Below are 27,020 nucleotides of genomic sequence, written 5' to 3'. Positions count from 1 at the left end.
AAATCTCCCAATGACTTTAGTTATACTCAGATAGGTAGTACACTAAATGTTTTGTTCTTACATATTTCTTCACATCATCTGACTGATGGCATTACTGCCTGAAAGGAAATGCTAGAGAAAAGAGTTTTATTAGTTTAAACTCCACGATTACAGGCATTTCCAAGAAACGTACTTTCTTTTTTCATGACTCAGTTTCGAGAACAATTGTGTTGAAATTTAGTTCAGAGCAGGTGGTTAGTAATAATTCTTGTCCCCACTCTCACTCCCCATGACTGTCAATGTTTTTTAGAAAATAAAAGTAAGAGTACCAAATAATTAAGTCAAAATGTTCTCATAATTCATGCCTCAGAATGAAAACTGATGATATTTTCTTGTTTATTCACCCAGTGATTTTTATGCATACTTTACAGAATTGGGTCATACAACATCTGCTGTTTAACCTGCTTTCTTCCTTAATGGTTTGTGACTGTTTTCTCTTGCAGTTAATTATTCTTTTAAAACTTGATTTTTATTGGCTCAGTATTTTTATCCATCATTCTTTTTTTTTTTTTTTTTTTTTTTGCGGTATGCGGGCCTCTCACTGTTGTGGCCTCTCCTGTTGCGGAGCACAGGCTCCGGACGCGCAGGCTCAGTGGCCACGGCCCACGGGCCCAGCCGCTCCGCGGCATGTGGGATGTTCCCGGACCGGGATACGAACCTGTGTCCCCTGCATCGGCAGGTGGACTCTCAACCACTGCGCCACCAGGGAAGCCCTATCCATCATTCTTAATTACTGATGTTTAGTTGGCCAATACCCTCTTATTGGAATTTGAATTTTTTCAAGTTTTTCATAACTCATAATGTTTATAAATATTTTCTGTATTTGTAATTACATATACAAGATAATAAATTCCTATATGGAGAATTGTCAGGCTAAACTATATGAATAATTTTAACTTTTGATAAATATCGATTAATGCCTGAGTCTCTTCTCTATGGGAAAGAGCAGTTATTAGCAACCACAGCATACACTCATACACATTTTAGAATTTGGATAGACCAAAAGTGACATTTAATCTTGTTTCTTGTGACTACAAGTAGCCATAATATTTTCCCTTTTTTAAATTGAAGTATAGTTGATTTACAATATCATGTTAGTTTTAGGTGTACAGCACAGTGATTCAGTTATACATATACATTATATATATAATATATAAAATATATTTTATATATATATATATATATAATTCCTTTCCATATTCTTTTCCCATATAGGTTATTACAAAATATTGAGTGTAGTTCCCTGTGCTATACAGTAGGTCCTTGTTGGTTATCTGTTTTATACACAGTAGTATGTATATGTTGATCCCATCCTCCTAATTTATCCCTCCTCCCAGTTCCCCTTTGGTAACCATAAGTTTGTTTTCTATGTCTGTAAGACTATTTCTGTTTTGTAAATAAGTTCACTTGTATTTTTTTTTTCAGCTTCCACATATAAGCAATATCATATATTTGTCTTTCTTTGTCTGGCTTACTTCAATTAGTATAGTCATCTCCAGGTCCATCCATGTTGCTGCAAATGGCATTATTTCATTCTTTTTTATGGCTGGGTAACATTCCATTGTATATATGTGCCATATCTTCTTTATCCATTCATCTCTTGATGTACATTTAGGTTGCTTCCATGTCTTGGCTATTGTAAATAATGCTGAAGTGAACATTGGGTTTCATGCATCTTTTCTTTTATCACTTCTTTTGTCACTTAGATCCCTTCACTTAAGAAATATTGTATATTTATCCTTTATTTATATTTATAGCAAAAGAGTGAAAAATTGTGACTATGCTATAAACTTGTAAATGACCAACCCAGAATTCATCTTTAGTCAGTCATAATTGCAGTTGATATACCTCTGACTAGAGACTGGATTCAATTCTCACATAAATTATGTAATTGCTGTATAACTTGGGCCAAGTTTTCCCTTTATCTCTGTGCCTTAATTTTGCCATTGGGGGAAAAATAGGGACAAGAATTAATTGCATGCTTTGAATTTCATCAAGATTCCATGGAATGAGTAAGATCATAATCCACATGCTATCATGACTTCTTCGGCTACTTGTGAAAAGTGAATTTACACTTTTTCATTTTATCATGTTACGTAATAGTGATATGAGAACATTTTATTTTATGTATTAAAATAAGACCGTCACAGTTCTTAGCTACATTGCCTGTAGCTTCCAAGTTAGCAAGAAGGAAGTGGTTTTAGAAGTTATTAAGCACTTATTATTCCATGTAATATGCTAAAAACTTCACACACATCATTTAATCTTAGCAAAAATCTTGCATGGTAGTTACTGGAATCATCCTATATGTTAGATGGGAACTGAGGCTAGCACATTTTAAATAACCTGCCACGAACATGCAGTTAATAAGTATTAAAAATGGGAGTGAATTCCTGGAAGTCTGAATAACACTACTATGTGATTTGTACTTGTGAGTCTTAGAATAAAAGCGTGATTTGAATTCAATGTACTGTCAACTCTCAAATACACACAGTAAAATTAATGGCAGATTAATCTCTTTACAACATCCAACATAAAGGTCATCTTTCTCCACTCTGAGTTCTCAGGATACCTAAAATAAATTTAATATTAGCCTAAATCAACTGTAATTGGCTGTAAATCAATGATTGAGAAAATAAAATAACCAAAAATAAGTCCCCTGAAAATGCGTTATAGTGACCAGGTGTCAACAAGATGGTGGACCAGGAAGTTACAACCCCTTCTTCTTCAACAGAGAAAGGGAGGTAACAAAATATAGAAAAGAATACCTCTGTGAGAACCCTAGAGACAGGTTGAAAAGCTACAGCACCCAAGCTATTGTAAAACTGAAAAGGGATTCCAGTGAAAGAGGTAGAAAAATGTGCAGTGTTTGGCAGGCCCTTCCATGCCTTTCTCCTTCTGCAGCCTAGTGCAGAGCAAATGGGAGGACCCCAGACCCCGAACTAGGGCACATCCTTCGAGATAGAAACAGAAGAGTGGACTGGACAGTGCATCCAAAGTTCTGGCTTGACTGGGGAATGCTTGACTAGGGACTGGTTTCTGTCTCACCTGAATCAGAGCACTGACTGGACTGACCCCAGAGTTTGCAAGCAGCTGAAAACAGAGGTGAGCAATACATTAGAGCTGCAGTCCTGAAAGCAGACACCAGGAGGAGCAAGAGATCAGATCAGGTCAAGTCACAGAAGCTCCAGCTAGGCTAGTTGGTGAAGGTGGTCCCCTGCTGCAAAGCCACATCCAGGACTGCCCTTCATAAAAATTAGGGATGAAGCAGATTTAGTGCCCAGCCTCCTGTCTCCATTCCCTCTGCTGTGCTTCATCTTTCTCTCCATGTTGCCTCTCATCTTCTCTTAGGGTCTCAGGGTCCTGCTTCTCTCTTCTAAGGTATGTCATCAGCTTTGCCAGATGCAGTCAAAAAATCAAAAAGCAAAAATCAACCAAACAAAAACCCAACTTTTCACCCTTATAAAAATGTTTCAGGAAATTTTTAATCCTAGTAATGATGGCATAACTTGGATAGATTAAACCTCCTGTAGACACCGTTATAAAACTGAGAGGTGGGAGAAAAAGGAGTTTCTGGAGAACAGTCAAAGTAGGAATAAAGTGAAGGGATATCAACCCATGAAAAACAAAGTACAAAGGGTGAGATTGCATGTTTGAGGCTTTTTCCTGTGAGCTTTACTTGGAAACAAGTATACAGTTATGCAATTACTTTACCCATGACCAACCTTCTCTGCACTCCTCTACAGTTTGAAAGGACCTAGAGAAAGCATGGTGCTCCAGTACATTCCAGGAAGAGATTTAACTAATAAAGGAGACTGCATAAAAGAGAAAATGTCTCCATTTCTGTTCATTATAATTAGATTCATCTGCTCACAGAGACATTTTCATATACTCTTAAGCTTAATATGATTTGCCTTAATGCTGTAGAGTGTGTGGTAGGTGGAGTTGATGGTCAAAAATAAAATAAAAATGAAGTTTAACTGCATACTTAAATGGATCCTCATGACCCAGAAAGATGCGATATATTTTTAACAGGACATGGCTAAAAGCCATGTGTCCATAAAGAGCAAAGTGGATTCAAAAATAATAATAACATACTGTTAAAGAGAAAACCACAGGCCCAAAATAGTGTCATTTTACTAAAGCCCCTTATACCAAAATTAGACTTAATACTGACCTAATTGCAGTTTTGACCTTCCCCAGAAGTGTAACCTTAGTCAAGCAGTTTAGAATTTTCTTGTCAATACCAATGAGGTAATCTATCACATAGGCCGTCTCCATCCCCCAGAGGAAGAAGAGAAAAATCTCTGGGATAAAGAATGCTGCCATTCTCTTCCCCCAAAAAGAAGACATCCGGGTCCCAAATAACCCTTTTGTTTCTTTGCTAATGACTTCCTTGCTCCACCCTCCTTTCTATAGAAGGCTTCCATTGTGAACACTTCCTGGGAGGACCCTTCCAATTGCTAGATGGGATGCTGCCAGATTCCCGAATCTTTGAATAAAACCTATTAGATCTTCACATTTACTCTGTTGAATTTTTTTTTTTTTAACGATATTAAACTTCTGCTTTCAGTTTGATAAGTGGCCACTCCTCCAAGGCATTAGAGCCCTCAATTTCTTCTCAGAGCACTGCCCCTGCTAGAGGATTCAGTTACTATTTTGACAAGGGAGCAGTGATAACAAAAAATGGCTTTGTTAGAGAAGAGCAGAGTGGGTTAAAAGCATGGACTTTGAGATAATGCAGATCTGGGTATAAATCCTGGTTATAGAAATAAGTAACAGGGTGACCATGACCCCATTACTTAATACTTTGCAGCTCAATTTCTTCATCTTTATAATGAGGATAGTAATTCTCTGATAGGGCTGTTGTGAGGATTAAATCGTAGAAGTTCTGCATAAAGTGCTAAATAGTGCCTATGTCTAATAAAATTTGGTAAACAGAAGGTACCTCTTCAGACTGGTGCTGAGGCCCTCAATCTTTCTGTCCTCTTTCTTCTTCAATTATATTTCCAGCCAACCTTCAAAAGTTATTTCTCTGTTGTGTATAACTCCAAAGTATTCCTATCACTTTTGAAAGGAGCCTGCGTTTACACTGTGTAACAGGACAGATTCTGCATTCTTGTTCACTTGAATCTTCTTTTGATAGCTCAGCAGAGATGGGCACTTTACTCCAGCAGTGTTTTCAACTCCCCCAACCCCTAGAAATTATTATTCAAACTTTTTGTGTGTGTACAAACAGGACAGAGCTTCTGCCTTTCCCCAGATCTCGAGTCCATCTATTCTTACACTTCTATTCCAGGAAAGTGCTTCAGGCTCCCGGTTTACCCCCCTTTGTTTGTATTTTATGCAAGCCTACATCTGTGATCTTTACCATAACCACAACAGCACTAGACAGAGTTTTCTGAAGGCTTTATCTCCTGATTTAAGTCTATTCTAAATTCGGAAACCAGAAGCTTCCTCACCTCACTTTGAGTGAAAATGGAGGTGTCCATTATCCTCTCTTTATAACACACACTTGTCTCCATGAATGACAAAGGATGGGAGGAAAATGTCTAATGGTCTGATGAAGAAGAAACAGCAAATGATGAATCAGGGATGACTCCTGAGGAAGGATTGATAACTTGGGGAAAAGGAAGATGAAAGCAAAAAAGAATGATAAGACTCCAAATCTCTGAAGGTCTTAAATAGTTGAGGGGTATTTCTGGTTTATGGATTGGTATATAAGAAGCTTGGAAGTGGGCACTCCTATTTCTACAAGAAGAAAGCTGAACAAACTAAAAATCAACAACTCCTCTTAGATTTATCAGAAAATTAAGGTCACAAGGGAAAATACTGCCCCCAAAATTGGAGAGACAAATAGGCAGATACATAGAATCACAGCTTATTGGAACAGAATTCCAGGATCACAAGCCCACCACTTGAGCCAGTAATGGTGTACAAAAACTTAAACTTTAATTAATGAACTACTGGGGGCCCAATAAGGATAAGCTTGAGAGTTAAAAACTCCTAGTTATAGAGGGACTCCACACTTTCCTGAGATTTACCTCCAGGAGTCCTATTGTTCTCAGGGTGATAATCAGAAAAAAAAGTCACCTGCTTCAGGCAAGAGGTGGAGGAAAGTAGCTGTTTGGAAGTATATCCAATACATTACCTTACCAAAAGCATGCCTTTAAGGGAAAACATTTCATTAGAGCCTGATCACCTTGAGTTTAATCAGAGACGAATTGACTGGGGGAAGGGAAATACTGAACTCCAGCCTCCGCTAGTACCCCTGTCTCATTTAAAAGTGTGTGAGTGAGTGAGTGTGTGTGTGTGTGCTGAGAAGCACTTGAGAAGGACACAATCAAGGGGCACAGTGTCACAAATTGACAGAAATCTAATCAGAGGATTATAGACTGCTTCCCTCCCTCCCACATCTTACCTCTGTATCAACAGGGCTTCTGTATAGGGAGATTACAACGGAAAGAACTGCACATCTCAAAAATTATTTAAGAAGTCTCTAGAGAAATACAAAGACGACAGGGAAGACAAAGACAAGAGCAACAGAGGAAACTTGAGCCTCTGACACCTGCAGCTATGGCAATCAGTAGACATAGGCTAACCTATAGCCAGATAGATGTAAGACTTCTAGCTAAAGCCCTATTCAGCTAAGTTCATTTTACCCGTTATGTTCAGCTTTCATTCAAAAATTACAAAGCATACTAATAAACAGCACAGTTTGAAGAGTCAGAACAAGTATCAGACATACATATGTCAGAGATCTTGGAGTTATAGATTAGTAATTTCAGATTCCTGTGGTTAATAAACTAAGGATTCAGTGGAAAAGGTGGACCAACATAAGAGTGATGGGTAATGTAATCCGAGGGATGGGAATTCTAAAGAAGAATCAAAAGGAAATGCTATAAATAAAAACAGTCTAACAGAAATTAAGAATGCGTTTAATGGACATAATCAGTAGACTGGACATGGCCAAGGAAAGGAACTTAAATATATGTCAATAGAAATATCCAAAACTGAAATGCAAACAGATAAAAGAATGACAAAGATGGAACAGAATATATAAGAACTCTGGGATAATTACAGTAGGTGTAGTATATGTGCAGTGGTAATACCAGAAGGAGAAGAAACAGAAAGAACAGAGGAAGAAGGAGCAAGGCAGCTAATACAGCAGTGTATAGAGCATGCTAGAGATAAGTCCTAACTCTGAAGCCAGAGAGACGTGGGTTCACATCTCAGTACTGCTGCTTCTCTCTTGATCTTTATTTCTCTCTATATAAAATTGGGGAAAATAATACTATCTTATAGACTTGTATTGAGGAATAAAGGAGGTACTGCATATGAAAAATTTGGCATAATATTTGAAGTATAGAACTTGTTTAATAGAGTTTAGCTAATATCCATGTTTTGAGGGCATATTCTGTCATAGATACTAGACTAGGCCTGTTCATACGTTAATATATTTGGTCCAGATATCATAATTTTCTTACGCCCATATTACAGACAAGAACACTGAATAAGCAGAGAATTAAACAACTTGGTCAGGTCATGTACTGAATAAAGAGCAGAACTTGGATTAAATTTTAGATCTGTCTTATTTCAGCATGCATTCATTCTCTCCCCCACTCCACCAATTTATGTCATTCTGCATGCAATTTAAAATACATACATCTACGTTATACAATAGTTACTCAAATTTGCCTGCTTCCAAATTAAAAGTGAATAAAAACAGGAAGAATGAGGCAGGGATGTTAGGACTGGATTATTTAAATATGACCATCTTCAAATGCCATATATAGAATACTAAATTCAGGGTATGTAAACTCTTTAAAAGATTTGATTGGTAAAATGTGCCATGTTCCACTCTTTAGCAATCAGAGAGATCCTGAGGATTCTCTGCTTAGTTTTTACCTTTGGACAAATGCCCATCTAAATCATTTGGAACAGTTGCCCTGTCCTTTCCTTAGGACTGTATTTGTCCAGATCTGGACCTTTTGTCTTTTAATGCAAGTATTAGAGCCTGGACTGTACTTTTCCATCTTTGAGTTTCATAATTTAGCACAATTTCTAGCATATAGAAGATTCCATTACGAATTTGCTGAATGTGTGCTAGAAAAAAGCATATGTGTGTCTGAACATTTCTGCAGTCCCAGAAGATTTTTTCTGTCATTTTTATAATCAAGATGATTCTCTCCCTCCTTCTCTCTCTCTTTCCATCTCCCTCCCTCCATCCCTTCCTCCCTCTCTTTCGGTCTTTTCCTCCTTTAATTTCTAAAAGGCCACTCATATGTTGGCTGATGTTAAAGATGGCTCACTACTTCATTCCTAGTGCTTCTTTTCTCTGATGTTAACTTCTTATAACTAGCTTGGCGGCGTTATGAAACCTCCTTGGAAAATCATTTCAGTATTTGTTTATTCTATATGTTGCTCTTTCTCATCTCTGTTTCACAACTCTGCTGCATTGTTTTGGTTCTAGGTAGTTTTCTTTTAATTCATGTATGTTTTATAATATTTTGTTTTATTGCAAAATTTATTTTCTTCCCTTCTACTTCTTTCCCAAGTTTGGAGGTTAATGCAGTCTCTTCCTTCCCAAGGCTTCTGTTTTGTAGGTCTGCACCATCATGGGAACATTCTTAAAAAGTTAGGGAAGGAAAACTATGTTGGCCTCAAAACAACAAGTTGAAATATACAAAAGTGGTTGATTATCTTGGCTTTTGCCACACTTGTGGAATATTTTACTTACACATAAAAGATTCTCTCTCTCTTTAATACCTAAGATATGCTATGCTCCCTATTTTGTAGAAAATATCACATGAAGAACTTATATCTGAGAATAGAAAAAAATAGATCAAATTATCTTGGCCAAAATTCCCATTCTTTTTTTTTTGTAGTAATATCATTTTAATTCAGAAATTTAAATATACACATTCATAGCCAACTATTTTTTTTTTAAATGGCATTTCCAAAAAAGGAGGTAGCCAAAAGCAATAGCAAAATTACATGATTACAGTAGGCTGAATCTGCACATAGTATCCCTTAAACATCAGAAAGTAAAATAATTACACACACACACGTCGTCAATTTATTTCAAAAAATCTGATATTGGTACTCTAATGAACAAAAGTATAATCATCTCTTTGTGAACAACTGTTCAGAAAAGCATAAACACTGCTTTCATTTCCTCAGCATCCTTTCCCCGGCACTATTCTTTAGCTCTTACAGCAATTACTTTGTTGGGTCACTTTAAGAAAAGTCTAAAAAGTAAGGCTTTATATGACTGGCCACTGGTTATTGATATAAGCTCTTTGTTGTACTAGATAAGCTTTTCTAATATTCAATGAAATGAGGTTTTAAAAAAATGTATCATGTAATTCTTCCTCCTGTTTTCATTCATTTCTGTCATTCATCGTGTTCCTTATAGGAAATTTCTGTATGTGAACATGGGTTGCCCCTTTTCTCCAAATTGCTCAGAGGTAGATGTGAATGAAAATATTGACAACAATATGGAAGTGACTTTGAGAAGCTGTTTTGACATTCGGAATACACAAGAGTTCATGTGAATTATAAAGATTTGCTAAAGTTCATGTATTTCTGCAATGGTTTCTGCCCATTTTTTAAAAATCAGAATATTTTAAGCTGATTAGAATGATACAAATATAAGGATCTTGAAAGGCCATGAAGATGAACCGCCTTTAAGGGAAATGAACAAATTCCTTTTGAGTTAATATTCAAAGACAAGTACATTAATAATATGTAAAGGTAACCCGTAATTTCACTCAAAGCTAGACTTTTGATGGTGGATTGTTAAAAAAATACAGGTCTTGATTTATAATGAAAACTACCATTAAAAGATTAGAGTTAGCAGATTGATATTGATCCATTTAATGGGTAGTAACAGACTTATTTATTTTCATCAGGCTTGCGTTTGCACATTTATCTGTTTCAGAGGCCAATCCAATAAAGCCTCTTATTTGACATTACTTTCCTGTATCCTGAAGTATTTGCTTTAGTTGAATTAAACCCTGATTGTTGCTACAGTTTCCTGAAGGCATATACTTGCCATTGCAGAATGATTTCTTTCACAAGACTTTTTTCTTTGTCCCTTGAGGCTGGTATCCTTTCCATTGTGAAATGACCTGGGTTTGCAAGCAGGGAGATAACCATGGTATCTGACTGTACCACCACCCGATAACACCTGCTATGCTTAAATAACTTTCCAATTATGTGACCCTATTCAATATTATGATGAGAGACCTGAATGACATTTTCTCAGTTATTTTATCCACTTCTAAGTAGAAGTTCTAATTTTGAATGAATAGCAAAATGAATCTTTTGCTAACACAAACACTGAAGCCCCAAATTTTGAAAAGGATGATACTGAGCTTTGGAAAGGACAAAGACTCCCAACTTCCAATTATAGGTGATAAATCGTTAAAAATGAAACCATTATGTATATGCCTGTGCATTTATAATTGCCTAGCCTTTAGTGAATTTGCAACCATAAATTTGCCTGTTTTCTAAAATAAATGTTTGGAAATCTTTTGCATAAGCAGAATGAAATGGAACAATGAAGCAGCTTAATGCGTCCATGTCCTGACTTTCCTTTGCTCCATTCTGCCTGGTCAGCTTCAACACTGTCGGACCTATAGTACACATTTGAGAGGCAGCATAGCATAGAAGTTCATAATATAGACCGTTGACGCAGATAATCTGTATTCAGATCCCAAATCTGCCTCTAAGTACTCTCTGTGTCACACTGACCTTAAATGTAAAATATGCATAAAGGCAGTACTTGCTTATAAGATTATTGTTAGGGTTAAATGAAATAAAAATATGTGAAAGGCTTACCCAAACATGTGTCAGTTATTATTAATATCCTGCCATTACCATATTTGGTAGCCATCGGATGTTTTGCCCGCAAACATCCCGCCTCCCTTCTTGGTGATAATTCTTTTAATTTCCTTGGGAAACTCCTCCTTAATGCGGTTTTGTGAAATCTGTGCTCAAGGTACTCTGTCTTACCCAAGCCAAAGGATGAGCATGAGACCCTCCTAGGCCAATCAGATCTTCATTCCAAATAATTTAAAAGCAAACAGAGAAACATGTTCATTGATGACTTATTCATATGCAATAGAGGACACAAATATTAAGAGTCCAGACAGGTGAACTTTCACACTCTTATAAACCCATGAAACCACACAAAGATAAAGATAAAAAATATTTCCTATACCACAGGAACCTGCTTCATGCCCATTCTTAGTGACTGCTGCTAAGGTCATCAGTATTCTGACTTCTATTAGCATAGGGTTTTGTGTGTACTTTGAGTGTGATCATAAAATATGTGCTCTTTATGTTGTTTTGTTGTTGTTGGTTTTTTTTGTCAGCCATGTGTCTGAGGGACAACCATATTGTATGTAGTATTATTTTTCATTGCTGTGTACTACCTGATTTTAGGAATATACCATACTTTATCCATCCTACTATTGGTGAACATTCAGATTTGCTAATTTTATATAAAGCTGTATGAGTGCTGTGGTACATATCTTTTGATGAGACAATGTATTCATCCCCACTAGTGTATAAGTAGGAGTTGAAGCACTAGATCGTAGACCATTGTGTGTAGAAAATTATCTTTAATAAATACTTCCAAAGAGTTTTCCAATTAAAATTGTTCCGTATCCCTGCCAATACTTGGTATCGTTAGTCTTTTTAATTGTTGCGTATGAGTGCAAATTAGTGATAGCTTATGATTTTACTTTGTTATTTTCCTGAAGACTTCTTATGTTGAGTTACTTTTCATATTATTTTTTTGCCATTTGGATATCTTCCTTTATGAAGTATCTGTTCAAGTATTTTCTGCAGTTTTTATTGCATTGTCAACCATTGTCAGTAATTTCTCGGAATTCTTTATATAGTCCAGAAGTGAATCCATTGCTGAAGCATTCATTGCAATTATTCTTCCCAAATTGTGGTTGCATTTTCACTCTTTCATTGATGTCTTTTGAAGAACAGAAGTTCTCAGTTTTAATAACATCCATTTTATCTTTTTTTCACTAATATTTTGTGTTCTGTATAAGAAATTCCCAAAGTCATGAAAGTAATTTATTATGCTGACTTCTAGAAGATTTATTGTTTTACTCTCACATTTATATCTATGATCAATCTCAAATTATATTTTTTGTATACTGTGTAACCCAGTATCTTTTATTAAAAAGATACCTTTTCCCTATTAAATTACAGTGGCACCTCTGTCACAAATCACGTGATCTCACATATTGATTCTGTTTATCGACTTGCAAAATCAAGTGATCTCATATATTGATTCTGTTTATCAACTTGCAAAGATTATATTAAATTGGGCTACTCTTCTATCCTTAGTCCAACATTTATACCAACTTAATTATTGTAACTTTATAATTTATCTTATTATTCAGTAGTTTAAAACCCATAATATTGATTTCTTTTTAAGAATGTCTTGGCTCTTCTAGTTTGTTTGTATTTTCATAGAGAATTTAATATCAATCTCTCAATTTCCATAAAAATAAAATGCTGGGACTTTGGAACATTTTTTAGAAAACTCTACAGACTAATAGAGAGGAATTGACGTAACAAAATATTGAGTCTTGCACACTGTAAACATGGTATATCCCTCTTCTTAGTTACCTCTTCTTTATTTTCTCTCTCTATTTTGTAGTTTTCAGTAAAGCAGTCCTGCATATATTTTTCTGGATTTATTAATGGTTATAGGGTAGTATTTTAAATGGCATTTTATCTTTAATTTTCTATGGTTTATTGCTGCTATATAAAATACTATTGATCTTTGTATAATGAGTTTATAGCAAATAAATCTTTTAGATTTTCTATGTGTATATTTTTAAAAATTTACAATATTCATACCATTCCCCCTTATATCACATTATAGTGGCTGGCATATTTAAGAAAATATCAATTAAAACAGGTGTAAGTAAATATACTTGCTGTGTTACTAACCTCAAGAAGAAAGTAAAAATTTCTTTTTATTTCTAATTTGCTGAAAATTTTCATCACGTAGAGTATTAACTGTTAGTAAACGTTTTTTGGCAACTATTCAGATTGTCATATGTTTTTTCTTCTTCATTTCTTTAATGTGTTTTTCAATTAATTTACCTGGTTCACCTAAATTATCAAAATGATTAGAATAAAATTATTAATCATACATCTTCCTTGTATATTTTGATGTCTATAGATTTGAGGCATATCCTCTTTTCTATTCCTGATATTAATAATTTGTATTTTTCCTCTTTTTAAAATTATTCCAACTAAGGGTTTAATAAGTAGAAGAACAAGAACAAATTTTGTCTGTGTTGATTTTCCTTATTTCATGTTTGTTTTCTCTTTCAATAATATTTTTAATCCTTTTATTATTATTTAACCCCTCTATTCCCTTGAGTTTAATTTATTGTTCTTTTTATATCTTCTTGAGATGGAATCTTAGATACTTAATTTTCAGGCTAATACAATTCTAAACATGTCCCTCTAAACACACCTTTAGCTGTATCCAGTGGATTTTGATGGCATACTTTTATTTTTATTTTGTTAAGAATACTTTCTAATTTTCATTGTTTTGTCCTCTTTGACCCATGCATTATTTAGAAGCATGTTTCTTAATTTGCAAGCAGTGATTTGAGAAATTTTCATCTTGAAAAGAATACCACAGGAAAATGGTCAAAAGTGATCATACTAAGTATTGTGGCCTGATGAGGCTGTTTTTGAGTCTCTGCCACCAATATCTTCACAGCTGCCTGACCCTGTTCATTTCTCCCTTGATTTAATGAATTACTCCTTATCCATCCAATCAATTTTTTTTTTTGCTTGTTACCCAGAGTTGCTTTCTATTTCTTTTAATTAAGAACTTGACTGACACTCTGTTTACAAAATACTCAGTTCTGCAATTCTTTGTTACCCTTCTGTTCAAATTTTGCCCAATAGCCAAGGTCCAATTTAAGTTATACTTCATTTGAGAAAAGTATACAACCTCTATACTTTTGTAAACTAATAACACTGTTTTTTTCCAAATTTATTCATTATCAGCCAAAATTGAATTCAGAACAAAACATATCACCAGGGATTAAGGGGGGGTGTATCAAAAAAATAATAAAATGTTGAAGTCAACAAGAGGATATAGCAATCCTAAATGGGTATGCACCTAACATCAAAGCTTCAAAATGTATAAAGCAAAAGTAGATAAAATGGAAAGGAAAAAGAGGCAGATACAAAATTATAGTTGGAATCTTTTACACCCTTCAGCCCTACATATTCAGTAATTAATAGAACCAGTAAATAGAAAATTAGTAGAACATAGAAGACTTAAATGTCACCATCAGTGCATGTGAACTAATTGATATTTATAAAACACTTCATCCAGTAACAGAAAACTACCCATTTTTTTTTCAAGTGCACATGGAACATTCACCAAGATGCACCATATTCTGAGCCAGCAGTCAGCAACCTTTTCCTATAAAGAGCAAAATAATAAATATTTTAGGCTTTGTGAGCCATATAATCTCTCTCACCACAACTCATCTTTGCTGTTGTCATGTGAAAGCACCTCTAAACAATACAGAAAGAGCTTGATAATTTTTTATGAAGTCAAACATACACTTACTATTCATCGCAGTAATCTCGCTCCTCTAGATATTTACCCATGTGAAATAAAAATGTATGTTCATACACAAATCTGTACTCAGGTGTTTTACTGGCTTTATTTATAATCACCAAAACCTGGAAACAATCCAAATGTCCCACAACTAGAGAACAGGTTAACAAACTGTGGTACATCGCACAATGGAAGAGTACTCAGCTCCACAAAGGAATGAATGGCTGTTATGTGCAACTGCATGGATGCATCTCAAATGCTGTATGCTAAAATGAAGGATGCCAGTTTAAAAAATTCTATATACTGTATGATTCCATTTATATAACATCTTGAAAAGACAACACTCTAGGGACTGTTGGCATATCAATGATTGCCAAGGGCTGGGTTTTGGGGAAAGGTTAACTACAAAGTACTAAGGAGAACATTTGGGCAGTAGTGGAACTGTTCCATATCTTTATTGTGACAGTGATTATGTTGATTAATGGTTTTTTACAACTCATAAAAACTATTTATCAGTAACCTCTACTATCTGTCAATGCTATGTTGTATTCTAGAGAGTCCCTGAAAAGGACATAAGGGCTGACACTGTGAGTGAGGAAATTGTGAAGGGTCCCGCCATTCACCTTAAATACATCTTGATTCAACTTCAATTTCAAAGAGAAACTCCCTTTGCATCTGTTTTATGAATTAGAGTTCTTAAAAAATAGTTAACTTGAATGGCAGAGTATACTCTGTTATGTACTAGATTCTTTTTTATAAGAAAGAAAACAGCTTACCGTATAGTTCCTGGATCTTACTACCCTTAAAGGTTCAGAGAGTTTTCAGATAATTTTCCCTAAGAAGCTGTTCCTGCTGGATCTTTGTCACTTCTTGGATGGACTATTACATGACCTCTTCCTTCCTTGCATCTCTCAATGCTAGCTCCTTTAAATCTGTCCCATGTAAATGATAGTATAATATTTAAAATATTTAAAACAGTAAAATATTTAAAGCCTGGTCGTGTCATTGAAAGCACCTCACTAGCTCCCTGTATTCCAAAGTATGCATTTTGAGGATTTTCTCAAGGTGTCTTAGGGGCTGCCACTTGGAGTGAGCATAAGGTGAATAGTGGTCCCTCCCTTTTTCTAAATGCACTAATTTCAACAGAGAAATTCCTTTTATATTTGCTTTGTGAATTATAATTCTTCCTCAGGTTATACAAATAAAATAGTCTACCTTTAGAAATAGTTTAAAACCACAAACTCTCCTGATAAAGGATGTTTTCTTAACATGACAGATACCTCTGCGGTGGTTTATTCTTTCCTCTCCAGCACATTTACCACTCCTGCTGTACTCTTCCTGTATCACCACTGAGTTTGCTCATTGTACTTCTGTCATCTGGGAATGACCTTCATCCTTTCCTTTCCTTGGTTAACTTTTAGGAATATATTTAGACTCACTTAAAGAGATATCTGTATGGAACTTCCTTGACACCTCAAACTGGGTTAGTTATTCCTTTTCATAATTCCATTTTATATATTGCTTTGAGCACATTTTCACATTTTATTGATTGCTTCTTAAGTGAGTCAGGTCTAAGCCTTTGGGTCTCTTTTGGTCTGTTCTCTTTCTATCTACACCCACTCCCTTGGTGATATCATTCACTTCCATGCCTTTTTATATCATCTGTATGCTGATGATTCACCAAATTATCTCCAGTTTTGACATCTCCACTGAAATAAAGACTTGTATAATGAATTTCTTACTTAAAATTTCCAGTTGTATGCATAATAGGTATTTCAATCTTGTTCAAACTGAACTCTTTACACCCGCACTATAAATCTTTTCTCTACAAAATATTTCATTTTTAATCTAATAGCAATAGCGTTAGCCCAGTTGTCAGGCCAAAATGCACACATTCATCTCTGACCCCTTTCTCTTTAACAATCAATATCTGATATATAATATAATCCCTTTACCTTTATTATCAAAATATACTAATACAGTTCCAGCTCTAATATTTCAGTGTAATCCCCTTAAAGACGAGGCCTCCAGCTGGTTACAAGTATAACTCTGGACAAAATTCAAAAGAAAAAGTAACTACCTGAAAACTAAGTACAGCAAACAAAAATAGGCAGATTGTTATGTGGAGAAGTAATCAGCATGGTGTCAAATCGAGTTTATTACTTTCCCCTACTTGTAGCTTCATTACAAGGGTATTCCCCAATAATGGAGCAGAGCAGTATGGCTAAAACTCCATTAGCAACCAAGCCATCTTTATGGCCAAAACAAGCATACAAAGAAGATGATGTGAGCCACAGGGTGAGGAGAAACTGCAGGTGGGGGGAGCCAGAGAAGATTACACCTAATTCTATGTGTGGATCTATACAATTTCAGTCTAATCACTGAAACTTGCAAATAAAGGTAGCCTCAAATCAGTACGTCAAAGGCTTTGAAAACTGAAGTGAGATTTATACCACTCTGCCCTGTCTGAACCTAACTAATTTGATTGTCTTCTAAGACAAAAACATCAACATCCTCTAGAGGGTTATAATAAAATCCAGAGTTTGTACAATATATCGTTTACAACGTCTGACTTATTTCACTTAGGTTAATGCCCTAAAGGTACATCCATGTTGTGGCAGATGACAGAATTTCCTTTTTTATGGCTGAATTTTATGTATATCTGTATATATATATATATCCCGTCGTATCTATCCACTCATCTATTGATGGACACTTAGGTTGTTTCCATGTCTTAGCTATTATAAATAATGCTGCAATAAACATGAGAGTACAGATATTTCTTCGAGATAGTGATTTCATCTTTGGATATACATCCAGAAGTGGAGTTGCTGGATTATCTGATAGTTCTTTTTTAAATTTTTTTGGAGACACTCCAAACTACTTCCCATAGTTCTTGTACCAATTTACATTCCCACCAAAGTGCACAAGGATTCCCTTTTCTCCATATCCTAACCAACATTTGTTATTGCTTGTATTTTTGTTGATAACCTTTCTAAGAGCTGTAAGGTGATATTTCATTGTGGCTTTGATCTGCATTTCCCTAATAATTAGTGATGTTGAGTACAGTTTCATGTACCCATCTGATATTGATTTTACTTCTGGTGTTCATTTTATTCCTGATATTGTTGATTTTGTCTTCTCTCATTTTCTTTCCTTTGTTAAGTCTTCCTAGAAGTGTGTCAATTTTTTGAATTTTTCAAAAAGAAGCTTATTGTTTCATGTCCATTTATTTGTTGATGGACACTTAGGTTCTTCCATATCTTGGCTGTTATAAATAGCGCTGCTATGAACATTGGTGTGCATGTACTTTTTCATATTAGAGTTTTCATCTTTTCTGGGTATATGCCCAGAAGTGGGATTGCTGGATCATATGGTAACTCTATTTTTAGTTTTTTTTTTTTTTTTTTTGCGGTACGCGGGCCTCTCACTGCTGTGGCCTCTCCTGTTGCAGAGCACAGGCTCTGGACGCGCAGGCTCAACGGCCATGGCTCACAGGCCCAGCCGCTCCGCGGCATGTGGGATCCTCCCGTACCGGGGCACGAACCCGTGTCCCCACCACCGGCAGGCGGACCCGCAACCACTGCACCACCAGGGAAGCCCTATTATTAGTTTTTTAAGGAAGCTCCTTATACTGTTTCCTATAGTATCTGCACCAATTTACATTACCACCAACACAGTGCAGGAGGATTCTCAACAGGTGATTCTTATATTAACTGAATGTACTTAAAGAAAAATTATTAACGTGTACTCTTTCATACATTTTACTTTGAAATTATCTCATAGGTTCTTGGTCATCATTTAGCACTTTATTCTCTCTGTGACTTAGTTTGGACATTTTCTCTTTCTGTGTCTTTAAGTTCACTAATCTGTTCTTACAGAAGTGCTGAATTTGCTTTAAAGCCCATCCTGTGTATGTTGGTATTTTTCAGGCTTCAAAATTTCATTTGTATATCTACCATGTCTTTCTTTATTTAATCATGTTTTCCTTTAATTTCTTGCACATATTAATAATGCCTCCTTTAAAGTTCTTTGTTTGCTAGCGCCATTATTTCTGTTCTTTGTGGTTCCTTTAAAACTTTTTTTCTACTAGTCATAGGGTTTTTTTTATTGCATGCTGGATATTGTGACTACTGTTTTTAAATGGATTTTATTGTCTTTCTTTAAAGAGTGTTAGTTCTTTTGGCTAGCAGTTAAATTTCATGCTAATCAGTGTGATTTTTAAAAGCTCTTAAAAGCTTTTTGTCTGGACTAACCTTTACTCTAAGGTTAATTTATCTACGCTAAAAATGTTTGAAACTTCTGGAGTCTCTTCTGAAACTCATGGGAGTTTTATGGGTTGTTTCCAACCTGGCAGGTAAGACCTTGAAGTTCTCCCAGATCCTTGCTATATCTTCTTAAGTGCACAGGTCCCTTGTTGTTCTTTTTCCAGAAATTGTCCTGTATGCAGTCAGAAAAGTAACTTCTAGAAAAATGTTAGGGATAATTGCAGGATTCAGCTCATTTGCCCCTCATTTATTACCCTCAGGGGATCGTTCCTGAGGTTCCTGTTGTGTGATAGCTATATGAGTTGTTTTGCATATTTTGTCCTGTTTTATTTATAACAAGAAAGCAAGTTCAGATTCAGTTATTTTGACATCTCTGGAAATGGAATTTTCCTGTATCTGCACTTCAATATACTATGTATTTTTCTTATTTTATTTATTCGCTTTCCTATGACAATTTGAGCTCTATGAGGACAGGTATATTTTTGTTTTGTTTTCTCTTCTGCTAGAAAAGTTCTTAGCACAGAGGAGTCATACAATAAAATATTTGTTGTTGACTAAGCTGCTTACTCTTTGAGGGGACAGCACTGTCAGCTGTTTACCTAAAAATCCCCTATGATTACACTCAAACCTTATGGGCTAGTATCCTTTTTGAGTGAGTGGTGTCCAAACCCTTCGGCTGTTAAATACTTTAACTCTTATTCCTGATTATTTTCTCTGGAATGGGAAAAATAAAATTTTCAACATTCTGAAGGTAAATCACAAATACTAATTACCATTTGGTACATTTTTCTTATATTTTAAACTCATTAAAAAAAAATCCTGCTGCTACCTCATCATCAGAATGACTCATTTTCCTGGGCCATGCTTAAATATAACTGAAACCCTCATCACTTGGTAAAGTCATCTGCAGCCTTTCAACTTCTAACAGCTATTTTCAGTTATACCTAACTGCCACCTTCATCCTCAACACACACACAAAATTCTCTGCTAAAACACTTCATCTGTCACTCTTGGTTATGAAGCAGCAGCTTCTACCAGCCTATATCCCTAAGCTTATTCCTTCCATAGATACAATAACAAAGGGAAATTAATGAATGTGTTTCTATATTTATCATTATTCTTTTCTTGATTGTCCTGGGAACAAAAGCAGAGAATACCAAGACTTATTTTGATTTGGGAAATTTTGTTGAAGAGAGAAGGAGGAGACAATGAAGCAGGCCTGGGCTGAACCAGGGAGTGGGTGTGTGGGAGGTGCGGGGGGCGGGAGGAGCTTCATTTTTACTAACTGTGCTTCAGATTAGAACCGCATAGCACAAGTCACCCATGATTACTTTTTTCAGGCTGTAAGTCTATCAGAATTTGTGACTGGGTGGCCATCAATTCATTCAGTAGCCTCATTCATTTAGCTATGATTTATGCACCTCTAGGCAAAGTAGAACTGAAATATATGGATCAGTAATTTGTGATATCACATTCTTCATATGTCTGTTCAGCTACGTTTTATGGAGAGAGATGGAGTGCTGTGTGGGCAAGCATGTAGAATGAGGATGTAACCTAGGGATCAGCCACCCCTCTCCATTATTCTGAACAGTTCAGCTCTGTCCCAAATGTACATTACCTTCTCAGTAAGAGAAAAAACAAACAAACAAACAAACAACCACAACAGCAGTCCTGCAGACATACCCTCTGTAGATGGCAGTTGAATGGCTCTCTGTTGTTAACATGAGTAGGCTTCCTGGGAATCTCAGGCCTCACCTGAAAATTCAATAAACTTAAAAAAGGTCTCTACGTATATTTTTTAAACTATTCCCAGTCCTCTCCTTGAGCTAAATAAATAAGTAAATAAATAAAATAAAATCAGTTTTATTTACTTTGTTGCCTTTTAATGATATTTTTAACACCCAGGTAATACAAAGGCCCTTACATACAAATACTTCGGAAAACTGCCTGGTTTTGTTTTTATGAGTGACTTCAACCTCAAGATATCTATATTGATGACAAATCACATTTATTGAATTATTATTTTGTTGTTCTTTTCTTTGATTTCAAGAGCTTCTTCTGTTCTTTCAGATATGCAGTTTTTATCCTGAATGCCATAAACATTACTGAGTTGGTGATTTTTACCCAAATAGCTGTTAGCAAATGGAAACAATTATTCTAGTTTCTGTGGCTGAATCTCATTGTAGGGATGTGTACACATCTGATATACATTTAACATTTAATCTCTCATTCATCCATTAATACCTAATGTAGAATTCTAACTTTGCACTAATTACTATGGTTGGTATGGGGATACTAAGAAAGACGGCAGGATCTTTGCTGTCAAAGAGGTTACTGTCTAGTAACAAAGATGTATATTTGTATGTTCCCAGTATGGCAAACTTCGAAGACAAAAAATATCATATTAATATTTTATCTTGAAATTTCAGTGATGGCCAGCCGCCACCAACTTTCTAGTCATACTAGAGGCTCTCTTGCTTAAAAATCACCTTGATTAACTTTAGAAACCCTTGCCGGTGTTCATCACATGTGCCATTAAAATATTTCTATATACACTCTCCACTAAATCGTAGCACAATTCAAACACTTTAAAGGATGTATTCAAAAGATTTTAAGTTCAGAATTTCAAAATGAAACTTGTAAATGGTGATTTCTTCTCATGGTGGATGTTGTCTACATTGCTTGTACGAGAAGATCAGTGATTCCTGATGCCTCTACACAGATTTCTCTCATCCCCTTTTTTCCTCCCTTCCTCTGTGTCCTCTTCCACACAGTGGAGGCCAAAGATCTCTCAGCTTATCTGGTGGTGTTCACTGGCGTTGTGAGAAAGTAGGAGTTTAAAATCAGCTGAAGTTTATGGGAACGATTGAACTAAGTTATTCTGTTCTGGAAGTAGTGCCAGCAAGTACTAAATGAGGTAAGGAAATATTCACAGAAGGTGCCGTGACCATGACTGGCATTTAAAAAGTCCTGCTAGAAGACATTATGTCAAGCTCTGATATTTTTCCATAGTACTTTCTGGGTTTTTATTTTCCCAATGATTTAATTTCCAAGGCAGAGTAATTATGACTAACTTATGGCAGTGAATCTAAGTCACAATATGTGGAAGCCACAATGGAGAACTTGATAGCAATTCCATTTCCTTCTCAAAGAGAAGTGGTCTTTTCCACAGGTAAGCCTCATGGACAGGTACACATCACTTGGCATCACTTTAATGTCAAGGACCTTTCACACAGACCATACAAGCCACTTGTCAGGTTCCTCAGGTTTCCCCTTATTGTCTCACCTCCACTTTTAAATGCCTGTTCCACTGGACAGCACTAAGATGGAATAACAAAAGCATTTGTGCTGCCTCAGGTATTGCCATACTATAGCTAGGACCTGCGCACCATTTTTTCTTCATTCTTAGTTTCCTAAAATACTGCTTTCCTTTCACTTTTTAGTGAGAGAGAAAGGTTTGGTACAGTAGTCATTATTACAGTAGTTCCCCCTTACCCATGGTTTTGCTTTCCACAGTTTGTTGCCCACAGTCAACTGTGGTCCAAAAATATTAAATACAAAATTACAGAAACAAGCAAATAATACATTTTAAGCTGCCTGCTCTTCTGAGTATCATGACGAACTCTCTCGCTGAACTTCTCCCTTCTGCCTTGGACGGCGGTGAAGGTGGTGGTTATTTGATCTACTGTCATGGTGTCACAGTCCTTGTGCTCAAGTAACCCTTGTTTTACTTAATAAAGTACAAGAGTAGTAACACTGGCAATTCAGATATGCCAAAGAGAAGTCATAAAATGCTTCCTTTAAGTGAAGAGGTGAAAGTTCTCCACTTAATAAGAGAAAAAAAATCACGTGCTGAGGTTGCTAAGATCTACAGTTTAGAACAAATCTTTTATCCGTGAAATTGTGAAGAAGGAAAAATAAATCTGTGCTAGTTTTGCTATCACCCCTCAAACTGCAAAATTATGGCCACACTGTGGTAAGTGCTTAGTTAAGATGGAAAAGGCATTAAATTTGTACAATAAGATAATTTAATAGAGAGAGAAAGCACATTCACATAAATTTTATTACAGTATACTGTTATAATTTTTCTATTTTATTTTGAGTCATTTTTATCTCTTACTGTGCTGATTTATAAATTAAACTTTATCGTAGGGGTATATGTCTGTATATTAATAAAAACAGTATATATAAGGTTCAGTACTATCTATAGCTTCAGGCATCCACTGGGTGTCTTGGAACGTATCCCCCATGAATAAGGGGTAGGGGTGGGAGGCTATGGTACTATTAGGAAACAGATTTTCAAGTTAAAAATAATAAGGCCGTGAGATCTGGGAGTCTTACCAGTCGGGGCAGTGTCTTACAGATACTACTGAAGAGAACAGTTCCACATTACGTCAAGGACTGAATCAGTCCTTTTTCCCCTGTGTTCACTCCTAAGATCCTATTATGACGGAAATGGGATGCGAATGAATTCCAGTTGCATTCAAACTTCAAAAGCTATTCCACAACTTCTTTTAATCTGACTATTTAAAAGTATTATAACCTCCAGATAAGATTCTCAATCTATCTTCCTTCTAGAAATAGAAATTATTAATAAGAAAAAGGCATTATTCCCACATTCCCCTTATCATATGGATTTATGAAATTATGCTTCTTTTGGGTGTTTAAGGTAGAGGGTGCATGTCACCATAATTAAAAACACACCCCTACCTCTCTTATTCATGCTGAAAAAATCAATCCAGAAGTTGCTTATTGATGGCTTACAATTAAATGTGCAAATAATATGCTTAGAGAACATTAAAACGGGTCTAATAGGGTGCTAATTCATTTATTTTTCAATATATATGAAAAGAAACCTTAATAGTGGCTGCCTTTAATGTATTCACCAAAGAATGAAAGTCCACACTAACGTAATTTTAAAATCTAGTGTTGCCTGCAGATTTCAGAGGAAGGATTAAAAAGAGCGAAAGCTTGTGTACCAGAGACCCAGGGCAGTGTTTTTCCCAAATATACAGACTAGATTATCAGCTCCTGCTAAACATTTTTTTTTTCTCTTGCCGGTAATGCATGCTTCTTCTCCTTTGTTGAATCCAATATAAAATATTACTGTAAAACCAGTAAGGTTTGTGTTTGTTCTTGTGTGCTAGTTGTCAACCAGCTGAGACCATTGATGGGATTGTGGGACCCAGTTTTGAAGACAGCCTTCACTCTGCCTCTGTGGGTGACTATTTCAAAGCCCCAGTGATGTAGTGATGTGTTAGGCTAAGTATTGGATTATCTGAGGTCCTCAAGGCAATAGAGCTAGCTTTTTCTCTTTCTCACCTGAACTTGGTCTTGCAGAGTTTGCAACATCCAAATTGCCCCTAGTACTAAGTAACACAGAGTTCTCTCTCTTTGGAAGGAAATTAAGGGTTAATATTTTATAGCACAGTGAGGACAGGGAAAATTGGCAAAGAACCATTTATTGGGTAACAACAAAAAAGTAAATCTTGAAGAGGTCTACTCTTTAAAATGTAGCTTGAATACCTCCACCGGCTTTTTTTTTTTTTTTTTTTTTTGGTCAAGTCTTGTTGCATTGCGGAATATTATTGCCATAATGGAAAAAATAAATTTTTTTATTTAAAAAATATTTCCAGGTTTTTAATATTTATTAATTTATTTTTAAAATTTGTAAATAAAAACAGTGTATATGGAGGTGTACAATATGGTGTTTTGATATACATACACGTGAAATGATTACTACAGTCAAGCTAATTAACATATACATCTCATCACGTACTTTTTTTGTGGGATAATGAGCTTTTAAAATGAAAAATGCTAAATTAGGAAATCATCCTACCTTTCATTAAAAAATCATCAGTGCTCAGGCTTCTGCCATGGTAATTAAAGACTAATATGGAATATTCATGATAGTTATAATTCCTTCATTACCTTTGCCAATGAGTCTGTGAGTGGCTATTGATATCCAAGGATTGGCTTCCACTTAATTATTATCATCTTCCCATTAATACATTTTTTTATCCCAAAAGCCTGCACAATATAACTATTCATGAGTCATTTCCCCTCTATTTGAGATGTAGCCCAAGATGAATGACTTTCAGTTTCATTTTATCAAGGGCTTAATTTTAATGATCACCTGCTGTACAAATAAATAATGAAGCTCTCATTATTCATAAAAGTCACATGTGTTTTTGATACAAGTTATATTTAGCTACTCTCCTTGAAATTTTCTGTACATTTTGGATGAGCTAGCTAGCATGGGGTAGGACAAAAATCACAAAGACTACGTAAGATGTAATTAAGAGCACATTGATATATTTGAATTGTAGTGTGTTGTTTTAAATTGTTTACAGTGGTTTTATTATTGCCCTTCTGTTATTTAATATTCATGTGCCTAGTTGTATAACTAGTTAGTAGTATTCTTGAAGGCATTTTGTAGGATGTCTCAGTGTCCAAAACCTAGTATGAACTCAAAACCAACTCCTTCCTAACATAAAGTTTAGGGAATGGGCCAATAAAATGGGTTAAGACAGGTAGGCTGAGACAAAAGGTTTTTCAAAAAAAGAGAATGTTCAGGAGTGTTTAAAGGATTAGACAGGAATTAAACATGAGGACCTACCAGAACATCTGATCTTAAACATTTTGGATTTCTGGTTAAACATAAAGGAGCATAAAGGGCCACTTACTTTGTAGCCCTGAGTAAATAATTTATTTCAAAGTTAAGTATGCATGTAGTGTTTACCTCACTTATTTCTACTGACTGCCTCATGTTCCAAAATCTATAGTAGTACTGGTAAGCATAATAAACGATGCTTAATGGATAAATGTCAGGTGTTAGTTGGTAGCAAAAGGGGAGATTTTCCATTGCATGCAAAATAATATTGCTTTAAATAAAAACAGAGGAAACAGTGAGTCTTACAGGATGATATACAATTATTCTAGCAATATTAAAAGCAAAATTCTTTTGGGACCAATGCATGATGGATGAAGGTGACGGTTTAAAGATTTGATTCTTCGTCATTTCTTGTTTCACAAATATTTTATGACACCTGAATTTCATGACAGCAAGAATTAAGCCTCCTGTTGGACTTCCCAGAATTGGTGACCTGGGAATGCATGTCTGTCACCCTGTAATATAAGAATAAAATTAATGAAAATAAGACATAGACTTTCAGATTCTGTAAGACTGTACTGTCACCTGAAGTTTCTTGCTAAGGATGGAATTGAATTTCCCTGATGATGCACAGGATGATAAGAGGAGAGAGTTCTGCTGACTTTGTGGTTCTTTCTAATTGTCTATGATAACCCTGAGATTAACCCTGAGGTTTCCAATTAGTATAGAGAAATTGGAGAACATGAAATGCCCCATTAATTACTAATAAAATATGGAGATATAGTTCTAGGACACAGAATGGGTGGGGCACCTTTTGCCATCCTTCTTACTTGAACACATCATTGTAGGACTTTACTGCTGAGGCACCCTGAGACTTGTTATCTGGATTTCAATCTTTGTAAATAGGTAAGGAAAAGGGTGTGGTAAAAGGAGGAATGCTGTTGTAGTTGTAGCTCAAGAAAAGAAAACGTCTCCATCTTTGCCATCATCATCTCTCAAATAAGACTGAGCCAAAACTCCCAAAGTAGTAGAAGCTAGATTCTGGTGGCTATATGCTTGGCTATAATTACAGTTTCTGACATCTGCTCTTTTGGCCACTCTCCAAAAATTAATGAGACCTGATTTTGTGCCAGGAGTTGTGCTATGTCTTGGGATTATAGGAGAAAACAAATCAATCTAGTGTTTAAGAGCTCTGGAAACAGGCAAACCTTTTAAAACACCTAAGTCACTAACAAGAGTAGTGAATACGAACAAATTATTGTATTTTCTGTATCTCATTTTTCTTACTTAAAAACGTGAGTAAGAATAGTATGTTAGCAGAATGCAGTGAGTATAAATAATGAACATAAAGCACTTAGAAAAGTATGATTAATGTTCATATATTGTCCAATGTCATTATATTGATATTATTATTTCAACAAGTGTTAACTCTGTGTCAGGCACTATACTAAGTGCTGGATTATAAAGT

The sequence above is a fragment of the Delphinapterus leucas genome, chromosome 16 (genome assembly GCF_059928025.1).
Source record: "Delphinapterus leucas isolate spDelLeu-1000000601 "Yukka" chromosome 16, BTC_Dleu_Yukka2, whole genome shotgun sequence".
Taxonomy (NCBI): Eukaryota; Metazoa; Chordata; class Mammalia; order Artiodactyla; family Monodontidae; genus Delphinapterus; species Delphinapterus leucas.
Note: the sequence above shows the minus strand (reverse complement) of the source record.